General features: G+C 40.1%; 1 long non-coding RNA gene across 1 annotated transcript in view; it reads left to right on the top strand.

The window, feature by feature from the left end:
* The window catches only part of LOC133081542 (uncharacterized), a 135,863-nt gene extending 123,821 nt beyond the window's left edge, over nt 1-12,042 (top strand). The window contains exon 3 of the long non-coding RNA XR_009698861.1: nt 12,015-12,042. This is a non-coding gene — a long non-coding RNA (uncharacterized LOC133081542). The remainder of the gene's footprint in view (nt 1-12,014) is intronic.
* Nucleotides 12,043-12,242: the final 200 nt, after the last annotated feature.

Here is a 12,242-nt window from a genome sequence, read left to right as displayed (position 1 = left end):
TTCTGCTATTGATTCCTTCCGGAGAATTTTTAATTTCATTTATTGTGTTGTTCATCATTGTTTGTTTACTCTTTAGTTCTTTTGGTCCTTGTTAATGTTTCTTTTATTTTCTCCATTCTATTTCCAAGATTTTGGATCATCTTTGTTTTCATTACTCTGAATTGTTTTTCAGGTAGACTGCCTTTTTCCTCTTGATTTGTTTGGTCTGGTGGGTTTTTACCTTGCTCCTTCATCTGCTGCATATTTCTCTGTCTTCTCATTTTGTTTAATTTACTGTGTTTGGGGTCTCCTTTTTGTAGGCTGCAGGTTCGTAGTTCCCATTGTTTTTGGTGTCTGCCCCCAGTGGGTGAGGTTGGTTCAGTGGGTTGTGTAGGCTTCCTGTTGGAGGGGACTGGTGCCTGTGTTTTCATGGTTGGGAATGGATCTTACCTTTCTCGTGGCCAGGGCCATGTCCAGTGGTGTGTTTTTCTGTGTCTGTGAGCTTAGTATGATTTTAGGCAGCTTCTCTGCTAATGGGTGGGGTTGTGTTCCTGTTTTGCTAGTTGTTTGTCATGGGGCTTCCAGTACTCGAGCTTGCTGGCCATTGGGTGGGGCTGGGCCTTAGCGTTGAGACAGAGATCTCTGGAGAGCTTTTGCCAATTGATATTACATAGGGCTGGGAGGTCTCTGGTGCTCCAATGTCCTGAACTCAGCCTTCCCACCTCAGAGGCTCAGATGTGACACGAGGTCAGAGCACCAAGACACTGTCAGCCACATGGCTCAGAATAAAAGGGAGAAAAAAATAAAGAAAAAATAATTTTTAATTAAAAATAAAAATTAAAAAGTAACGTAAAAATTTTTTAAATTATTAAAATAATAAAATAAAAATAATAAAATAAAGTAAAAAGAAGAAGATAGCAACCAAACTAATAAACAAATCCACCAGTGATAACAAGCGTTACAAACTAAACTAAGATAAACATAAAAGTCAGAAACAAATCAGTCACAGACAGCAAACCCCAAGTCTGCAGTTGCTCCCAAAGTCCACCGCCTCAATTTTGGGACAATTCGTTGTCTATTCAGGTGTTCCACAGATGCAGGGTACATCAAGTTGATTATGGGGATTTAATCCGCTGCTCCTGAGGCTGCACGGAGAAATTTCCCTTTCTCTTCTTTGTTCGCACAGCTCCTGGGGTTCAGCTTTGGTTTTAGCCCCACCTCTGCATGTAGGTCGCCCTCAGGCGTCTGTTACCCACCCAGACAGGACAGGGTTAAAGCAGCAGCTGATTAGGGTGTTCTTGCTCACTTAGGCTGGGGGGAGGGAGGGTAGTCATAATTGGAATGCAAGTCGAGCCTGCAGCAGCAGAGGCTGGCATGATGTTGCAAGAGCCTGAGGTGTGGTGTGTGTTCTCCCAGGGAAGTTGTCCATGGATCACGGGACCCTGGCAGTGGCAGGCTGCACAGGCTCCCAGGGATGTGTGTGTGGATAGTTACCTGTGCTTGCTCACAGGATTCTTGGTGGCAGCAGCAGCAGCATTAGCGTCTCATGCCCGTCTCTGGGTCTGAGCTGATACCAGTGGCTCCCGCCCATCTGTGGAGCTCGCTTAGTCAGTGCTCTGCCTTCTGTGGGCACACGGGGAAGGAATCCCCTCTCTTCACGCACCCCAAAACAATGGTCTCTTGCCTCTTAGGCAGGTCCAGACTTTTTCCCGGACTCCTTCCCAGCTAGCTGTGGTGCACTAGCCCCCTTCAGGCTGTGTTCACGCAGCCAACCCCAGTCCTCTCCCTGGGATCTGACCTCTGAAGCCTGAGCTTCAGCTCCCAGCCCCCACCCGCCCCCGCAGGTGAGCATAGAAGCATCTCAGGCTGGTGAGTGCTGGTCGGCACTGATCCTCTGAGTGGGAATCTCTCCGCTTTGCCCTCTGCACCGCTGTTGCTGTGCTCTCCTCTGTGGCTCCAAAGCTTCCCCCCGGCCCACCCCCTGTCTCCACCAGTGAAGGGGCTTCCTAGTGTTTGGAAGCTTTTCCTCCTTCACAGCTCCCTCCTAGAAGTGCAGGTCCCATCCCTATTCTTTTGTCTTTGTTTTTTCTTTTGCCCTACCTAAGTAAGTGGGGATTTTCTTGCCTTTTGGGAAGTCTGAGGTCTTCTACCAGCGTTCAGTAGGTGTTCTGTAGGAGTTGTTCCACATGTAGATGTATTTTTGATGTATTTGTGGGGAGGAAGGTGATCACGTCTTACTCCTCCGCCATCTTGAAGGTCCTCCCATTGGTTCTTATCTTCACAATATCTCTCTTCTTTCCTCTTTCAGTTTTCATTCACTTATTTATTCAAAATTTCTAACTGCTTTCTAGGTAACAGGTGCTGAACTATGATAACATGGGCTTTAGAATCAGATGAACTAGTTTCAAATTGTAGCACTCCCTCTGACTAACTTGTGTGATCTTAGGCAAGTTGCTTAACCTCTCTGCACCTCAGTTTTCTCATGTGTTACAAAGGGATACTAATAGTGGTATATAATAGCCCCTCTTATCCATGGTTTTGCTTTCCCTGGTTTCAGTTACCCAAGGTCAACTGTGGTGCGAAAATATTAAATGGATAACTCCAGAAATAAACAATTCATAAGTTTTAAATTACATGCCATTCTGAAGTAGTGTGATGAATCTCATGCTGTCCAGCCCCATCCCGCCTGGGATCACCAACCATCATCTGCTCCTGACAGCCAATCATTGCCATTGCCATGGCTGGACGATCCATGATCTCCCCAAGCAGATGATCCTCCTTCTGAGATACCGTCAGAAGGTCAGTAGTAGCCTAAGGCTACAACATAATGCCTCCATCAATCATCTCACTCCATCTCATCACATAGGCATTTTATCATCTCACGTTATCACAAGAAGAAGGGCAACTAAAGTACAATAAGGTATTTTTGAGAGAGAGAAAGAGCACATTCACACATTTTATTACAGTATACTGTTGTAATTATTCTATTTTATTATTAGTTATCATTAATTTCTTACTATGTCTAATTTATAAATTAAATTTTATCACAGGTACGTATTATAGGAAAAAACACAGTATTGTATATATATAGGATTTGGTACTCTCCATGGTTTTAGGCATCACTGGGGGTCTTGGAAGGTATCCCCCATGGATAAAAGGTGACTACTGTACTGCTCTTAAAGCAGTACCTGGCTCACAGTCAGCATTAAACAAATGTTGCTGTTGTTGCTGCTACTGTCCCTATTGCTGCCACAGGAGTGTTGTCAAGGTAAATGTGACAATGTATAGAAAATGCTTAACATGGTGCCCCACTAAAGTAGCACATGATAAACAATAGCTATTATTAGCATTATTTCTGTGTTATGCACAAGAGGTACACAGATGAGTAAGTCATCCTCTCTACTCTTGAAGAACTAACCGTCCAGTATTTACAGCTACCAGATTAATCCAACCGTACTTCAGAGTTCAGTTCAAATGTGACCTTATCCACAAGGCTTTCACTGATCCCCTCAGCTGGGAAGAATATTAAAAATATTGCCTTTTACTAAAATTTCCATGACCGTTTATTTTTCTGCACTTTCCTTATCAAATTTTAGCACATTATACTATTATTTTTATTTGTTTACACATTTTTCTCTGTTTCTAGACTTTTAGTTACTAGAAGGGCAGTGAATGTGTTTTATTAATTTTTAGCTGCCAGAGTATATGCAAAGTGTTTTGCATTCTTTTGTCCTTCCTTCCATCTTTCACTCTTCTTATTCCACTAAATATTTGAGTGTTCCTTGTTTATAGTGGGCATTCGAAAAAGGCTGGTTAAATAAATAAGCAATGGGGTTAACCATTTGAAATTCAAGAAGGTGCATGTTATTAGGTCTATCTCATATATTTTCAAAAAGTATAAAATTTAAACTACTTCTTGAGGTCACAAGAAGAGATTTCCACTTCATTTTGAGTTTGTGCTAAGTTCCACTTGGTAACTTTTTGGCTCCATCTTACAGCTATTTCAAGTGGGATTCTTTCATGGTGTACATATTTTTAAAATATTGTCATGCTGTGCCCAGGATAGTCACAGAACTTCCACAGCAAGTGCTCCTTGTTGAAGTACAGAGTTATTAATAATGACAAGTCATTTGGATACTTTAATTAGTGTCCAGCACTATTTCCATTAGTTAATACATATTTTTAACATCATAGTGCCCTACAACAATTGTACTGTAGATTTCCCTGGCACTGCGATTTCCCCAATGGATTATGCCATCCTATGTTTCTGGAGATCTTGTTAAAAATACTAAGAAAATGTCTTCTGTAGGTAAGGGTCACATAGTTAATCAAAAATATTTTTAATTCCAGCTGGTCAAACCTTTTCCTCTACTCCTTTTTAAACACGTAGAAGACTTTCCATAATCTTTCTCCTACACTCCTACCCTTCCTCTTCCTTTTGTTCACTTGATTCTGAATAAAGGGGTACAGGGAAAGGAGATTAGATAGGGCCATACAAAAATCTCTTCGGAGTTATCCAAACCCCAAGCAATCCTAGACACTACTGCCATCCAAAAATTCAGTTGCCATAGTTTGTAGCAAAAGTCAGTTCTGTATCTTTAGTAACTGTAAAGTTATGAAAGTAGCTTGTTATATTAAAGCATTAGAAAGTGTATTTACCCAGATACTTAGTAAAATATAGTCATTGATTAATATGTGGAGCCTTTTTCTGTTTTGTTCACTCATGTATCCTCAGAACTAGAAAGCAAAGTAGGTGTGCAATAAATATTTTTGATTAAATGCACAAAGGAATAGATCTCACAGTACCTAAACACTGTGAGCTCTAAAGACTATTTTTTAAGTTGTTTTGAATGTAGAAATACCAAACAGCTGTTCTGATTTTTATTAGGTGAATCCCATCAAGTGTTTTACTAATTTCCTATAGCAATTTTCAGTATTTCTGAGACTGGAGATGAAAATCAGATGAAATCACCTTTTCATTTGAACTTACTGCACTTAATTTTGATTTTTTTTTCTCCTACACAACATATCTCCCTCTAAACTGTCCTCCCCCAAACCCATTCAAAGTTATCTACTTGTACACATTGGAGTCTGAGATAGACACTGAATTTTAAATTACCAGACCTCTGAAAAATGCCAACATTTTCATATATGGGTATTTAATATGCATAACTCTAATTGTAAACTACCCTGTCTCTAGTTTTTGTTTTCTTTTGAAACAGAAACCTGAACTACTAGGAGCCTGAATTAGAGGGACAGGTGGACTGTCATCTCAAAAAGTGGCCTCTGAGCCTTATCCCTGAGGTTCTGTGCCCAGGATAGCAGAACTAACATCAGGGAGCATTAGGAGTAGAGAAGGTAATTTTCTACTTGGTTAGAAGCTCTCCCCTTGGACCTAGATCATGACCTGGCCTTTCAATTTGGCACAAGGAAGAAATTTTACTAAAAAGTGATATGAGACACACATGGCCCTTAATGATCTGGCTCCTGTCCGTGTCCCTAGCCTCATTTCCAGACACACCTCGTGCTGCCATACTTTGCACTTCTTTGCCCTGTATTCCCAAAAAAGTAAATCATATGGTGGAATGTGAGGGACACATCAGGTGTGTGAGGCAAATGTTTTGGAGTAGGAAGCCTCATAGGTGCTCTCACCATACCTAATTATGGGGATGTTTCAGTCTGGAGAACTTGGATTGAGAACTTCCTAAGTGCTGCCAATCAGAATTAACTGTTTTCTCCTCTACACTCCCATAATGTTTTGTTTGATGTTCTGTCTTTCAAAACTTACCATGCTTTGCATTATATTATTCTTAGCTGTGAATGTGGATATATCTCCCATTAGATCATAATCTTGAAGGCAGAGTTTATCTATTTTCTCATGTCTCTCATCACTTTCTACAATACTTTGGGTATAATCAAGCTGAATACTTATTTTTAATTGTTCAAAAATAAAGATGATGCTATGGGACCTGAGAGGGTATCCATTTGAGTCCTATTCAAGTTTCCCCTTCTCCATCACTGCCCTGTCTCTACCCCCACCATCATCACCAAGCTAAATCCCAGATACCACTGTAAAGAGATATTTTTTTAAAACATGATTAGGCTGAGGATAACAAAGAGTTCTACATTCAGAGTTAACTCACAGTTATTGAATACTCATTTGACTGATGAGGAGATGGAGACCCAAATAACTTTCAGTAGCTTGCCAAATGTCACACAATTACATAGCTAATAAGTGGCTCTGCCAGGACTGAAATTCAAGCCCCCTGACACAAAGTCAAAATCTCTTTCCACAAACGCTGAAACGTTTAGATGAACTTCTCTCACTCTCTAGTTTATAATTCTAATGCACCTAGTTGTTTAATCAGAAACATATTTTGTGTACCCTCAGCCAGGAAGAAGCTAAATATTCTGAACACATGAAGCTCATTTTAATGACATACTTATTTCTATGTTTATGTATTTGTGCCTTTATTTATATTACGTTTTTTGTGTTTGTATGTTTATGTATCCAGGTATTTAGTGTACTTATGTATTTATATGTGTGTGCTTATTTTTTTGTATGCATGTATGTATTTCTTTATCTTACCTGTAGGGCTATGAAGCTCTTACTCCAAATGCTATTAGAGGAGAGCACATCGGTTAATTGTACCTTAATTTCCTATAGTGTTTCTGAGGATTTCAGCTTAAAATAGGTGTTGAATTTCGATTAAAAGACCCCAGCTCTTGAGCTTCTGGGGGAGAGGACAGAGAGAGCAGCCAACGGAAACTTCAGCTACAAGAGCAGGAAAAAAAGAGACCAAAAGCTACCCAAGCTTAAAAGAGAATGAGGAAAATGATGAAGGCAAGCTCAGGAGCAAGCAAGAAGTACTGTGATGCTTCAGAGGAGCCAGGGACCTCAGAGAGTTCAAGAGGTATAGCTGGCCTGGAGAAGCAGCAGGCAGAACCCAGAGAAAGGGCCAACATGAGGGAGCTGATGTTTCCCACCCTGAAGGTGATACAGGACTATGTGGATGTTTTAAAGAGCACACAGGAAAAGCTCATCAAAGACTACGGGACACTGATGAATGAGGTCACAGGACTGAAAGAAACCCTGAGAGAGGAAAATTATCGAATAAATATCATGGAAGAGAGAATCAGTACAAATGAGGACCAAATTGAGCTTCAGTCTCAAAAGATAAAAATTTTAAGCAAACAGTTCTTCACAGTACAAGAAAAGGTGATGGATCTTGAAAACACATCAAGGAGGTATAATATTTGTGTATCTGGCATCCCTGAAGGTATAGAAAATGAGAATAACCTTGAAACTATTATTAAGGAAATTACTGAAAAACATTTTCCAGAGCTAAACAAAGATCTCAACTTACAGAGAGAATTTACAGGTCCCCACTTAAATATACCTCTTAAAGTAAAAGCCCAAGGCACATAATTGTACAGTTCCTGAATTTGAAAGAAAAAGAAATAATCTTGCAAGCTGCTCAGAAAAAAAGGAGGACTGATTTTCAACAAAGTAAAGATAGGGCTGACCCCTGACTATGCCTTGCTTACAGTGCAAGAGAGACAAAGTTGGAGCAAGATCTACTACCACCTGAAGTTCCTGGGTCTGAAGCCTCAAGTGAACCATCCTGCCAAGCTATCTTGCCTATTTGAAGATGAGAGAAGAATCTTTGACAATCAAGATGACTTCAAGGGATTTGTCAGCAAAACTCCAAAACTACTGGCTTTTCTGCAAACAGCTGCAGCCCAGGGAGAGCGTGCTCCTTAAGATAAGTGACTAAATTGATTTACAAAACTGTTTCTTAATAGAATGTAGATCTTAGTTTTATGATTAATTTCATTTTTGCCAGGGTAATTAGTGAAAATGAAGTACAAATGTAATGTTGACCGATTTACCATTAAGTGTGTGTATATCTACATCTATATCTATATCTATACCTATCTATATATCTATCATCTATCTATTCTACATGAGAAGGGGAGAAGAAAAAGTTTTAAAAAAATGGGAAGGGATGAGGGAGGGATAAATGGAAAAGAGGATATGAATACAGCAAGATAATAATTAGTAGTGGGTGGGATAGGGAGACATTGGAATATGATAGATAAAATAATAAAAAATAATTTTATTGTGAATGTGAAAGCAATAAACTATAGGAAATTAACAGACTTGTTCAGAGAAGGAAAGTTTTCCCCCACCCTCTGTCAAGGGTACTTGGATCTTTTAGAAAATTTGACCATATCTTAGAGCACAAAACAAGTAGAACTGGAAGAGATGCATGTACATTGAAATGATTGCCTATAAACTGATATTTTTAGAAACAGATTGTAAACAGTGGGTGATGTTGCAGTGATGTGTTTTTAAATTGCTAATTTGTATTGCTCCTGCAGTTTAGATGTCTCCATTTAACTTTAATTATATAATTGGTTAATCATACAATAAATGGAGCTAAAAGAACCCAATTGTTGACTTCTTTACTTTCCTTTGGACAACTGATTAAAAGCTCCCGAATGACATTACCTCCCTTCTCTTCCTCAAACCCCAGCCCCCTGAAAATTTCTACAATTTAGACACACTGGAGGCAAGTCAGACTCTGAAGCAGAAAAAAAAGCTTTCCTGGCACTGGCACTTTAAAGCATCCTACCTGAGTCAGACCTAAACTGCTCGTCAAAGCCACTCTGCCTGCCCACCAAAGGCAGTGGGGCTGAGCCCACCTCTTTCCTTCTGGGGCCATCAACTTCATCCAACATAGGAAAAGGGGACAATGAAACACTTTGCAACCCACCCTCAGAGGCTTCCTTCATTTTATAAGTCTATCCCTGAACTCTTACCCCCATGTACTCAGATGCACACAACATACAAGCACACACATATCTTTTCTTCTTGTTGTTTCTTATGTAAATAAAAGGCATCTTATGATGCTAGGAGAATTATTATTTGGGGACAGTGGGGCAATAGTTTACTTTCCTGGTAAATGGTATGTAGGCCAAACAGAACCTTGTGGCCCTGCTAGATTGGAACACCACAAAACATCATTTTCTCTATCCACCCATTAACCTTAAGTTAAATTCACCTAGGCAATCACACTTTTGGTTTGCTTTATGACAGGCATCCAGAAGCCTGATCATGCAGGTCTCCATGGCTTATGGCTCACAATGAATGTTTTGATTAAATAAGCTTCAGTTCTGGTTCATCACTTGCATTTGATTTATTCTTGGAATCTTCCTTCACAGTCCTGAAAATACCCTCAGTTATAGCTTCTGGAAGTGACTTAATGCCCCAAACTGTGCCTTTAATAATTGAAATCCTGGATAAGTTGAAACCCAAACTCTGTGGATGGGCCCCAGCTTCCCTTTCCATCTCTAAAAGAAGGTACTTCCCACCTCCAAACCTCAACACCCCCACCCCAGGTCTTACTGTTGGAACCTAATCTGTCTGGTTGGGCCTCCTCACTGTCCCAGAGCACTACTTGTCTAGCGCCACCTTAGTTCCTTCCTTGTCTACTCCACATACCCACTCCACCATGAAATAGGATCATGGCTGAGACTTACTGGGGAGTTGGGAGGAGTGCTAAAACATATTAGCACCTCTCGTGTGCACCAAATACTCTAGAGATCTAACAGAGCCCTTAGGTGGCTTACCACAGCAGTGAAGTCGGGGGAGGAGGAATGCGCTATAATGCTCATCATTCTCTTGAGATTGTACGAAAATTATCAGGATTCTTGGTAGTTCCTGTTTACCACTGAGAATCACTGTCCTAAAGCATAAAACTGGAAGAAAGTGGTTTGTGTTAGCATACGGTATTTATTATTCTCGTTCTGACTTACTTCACTCTGTATGACAGATTCTAGGTCCATCCACCTCACTACAAACAACTCAATTTCGTTTCTTTTCATGGCTGAGTAATATTCCATTGTATATATGTGCCACATCTTCTTTATCCATTCATCTGTCAACGGACACTTAGGTTGCTTCCATGTCCTGGCTATTGTAAATAGAGCTGCAAAGAACATTGTGGTACATGACTCTTTTTGAATTATGGTTTTCTCAGGGTATATGCCCAGTAGTGGGATTGCTGGGTCGTATGGTAGTTCTATTTTTAGTTTTTTAAGGAACCTCCATACTGTTCTCCATAGTGGCTGTATCAATTTACATTCCCACCAACAGTGCAAGAGGGTCCCATTTTCTCCACACCCTCTCCAGCATTTATTGTTTGTAGATTTTTTGATGATGGCCATTCTGACTGGTGTGAGGTGATACCTCATTGTAGTTTTGATTTGCGTTTCTCTAATGATTAGTGATGTTGAGCATCCATTCATGTCTTTGTTGGCAGTGGGATAGGAGAGGGTGGGAGGGAGAAGCAAGAGGGAGGAGCTATGGGGATACGTGTATATGTATAGCTGATTCACTTTGTTATAAAGCAGAAACTAACACACCATTGTAAAGCAATTATACTCCAATAAAGATGTTAAAAAATAAAAGAAAGAAAGTGGTTTGTTAGTGAATGTTTAACGGCTTTCTGAGGAAAAAAAAAAAAACTGATTTGTAGCATTTGCTTGTTCAGTGGTGTAAATTCTCTGGTCCTGGCCAATTTTAAGCTACCAACATGATGTTACTAAATGCTGGGTTAACATAAGATGCATACATTCAGCTCTCCTGAGCCAGCCATAGCTGCCTCCAACACATCACTGGGAGGAGACCACCTTTGCCCTGTGCATCTCCTGGTTGGACTACTATAACACAAATTTAGCTTAAAAAAATCTCATCATCCTAGACTGGACTTAATTACAGAGAAAGGCTCCCCAGACGAACCTGTGCATGTGCATGGTCCTTGGTGTCTCACTTCCTTTAAGCTCCACCTTCTGGAAGCTTTTCTAGCACTCCTCTGGTCCCAAATACAGCTTTTGTAAGACAGTTGCTCTTTTCTTCTCTCTAGGCTGAGAGTCTTTAGACCTTACAAATCACATTAGCCCCGCCTCTACACTCACCCACACTCCCTACTTCAATGTGCATAGTATGTACTCAATAAAACCTTGTGTTTAACAGTTGTCTCATAATTCATAACAGGTGATTTTGAAGCTTTTGCAGGCGGAACCCTTTTCCAGTCCCCAGGGCTCAAGGTGTCAAAGTGCAAAGGGGTATGGCTCAGGAATATTTCTGGTATCACCACCTCCCAGGACAGTAACAGTGAGAGCTCCCATACCACCCCACCTCCTGTACATCTCACCAGTTTAAGGGCACGGAGAATCAGAGGAGGGCCAGCCATTAAGAATAAGACTGATCATTCTCAAAACATTCCTGAAAGAGGAGTTGTTTAATATCAGCCAACTCTAGAGTAATAAACCAGGAGAGAAACCCAGCCTTCTTTTTTTTTATTTTTATTAAAAAATATTTTTATTGAAGTATAGTTGATTTACAATGTTGTGTTAGTTTCTGGTGTACAGTAAAGTGATTCAGTTTTATATATATATATATATATATATATATATATATATATATATATATATATATATATTCTTTTACAGATTCTTTTCCACTATGGTTTATTATAGGATATTGAATATAGTTCCCCGTGCTATACACTAGGGCCTTGTTATTTATTTTATAAACAGTAGTTTGTATCTGCTAATCCCAAACTCCTAATTTATCCCTCCCCCACCCCCCCCTTTTCCCCTTTTGTAACCATAGGTTTGCTTTCTACCTATGTGAATCTGTTTCTGTTTTGTAAATAAGTTCATTTGTATCACATAACCACACATAAGTGATATCATATGGCATTTGTCTTTCTCTCTCTGACTTACTTCACTTAGTATGATAATCTCTAGGTCCATCCATATTGCTGCAAATGACACTATTTCATTCTTTTTTATGGCTGAGTAGAATTCCATTGTGTGTGTGTGTGCGTGTGTGTGTGTGTGTGTATTTATATAAATACACACACACACACACCCCTTTATTTATTCCTCTTTCGATGGACATTTAGGTTGAGGAAGCTCTTTTTGTATTGCCATCAACTCTATTTTATTTTTCCCTTTGGCAGATCACGAAAACCAGTCTATTCTGATCACGTAAGTATCCAAGGTATAGTGTGTTTTCATATCTGTGGCCCTTTGTCCCCAGTGCAGAAGGGGAAGATGCCACTTGCTCTGTTTTGTTAATGAGAAAGTACCGAGAACGAAGTCTGTGATACAAAGATGTGGGGGTGGGGGGCTGAGAGGAGATGGGCAGGAAGACCTGTGAGGCCTCAGGAAGCTGGAGCTCCCCATCC

The sequence above is a fragment of the Eubalaena glacialis genome, chromosome X, assembly GCF_028564815.1.
Source record: "Eubalaena glacialis isolate mEubGla1 chromosome X, mEubGla1.1.hap2.+ XY, whole genome shotgun sequence".
Taxonomy (NCBI): Eukaryota; Metazoa; Chordata; class Mammalia; order Artiodactyla; family Balaenidae; genus Eubalaena; species Eubalaena glacialis.
Note: the sequence above shows the minus strand (reverse complement) of the source record. Positions and strands in the feature narration are given on the sequence as shown.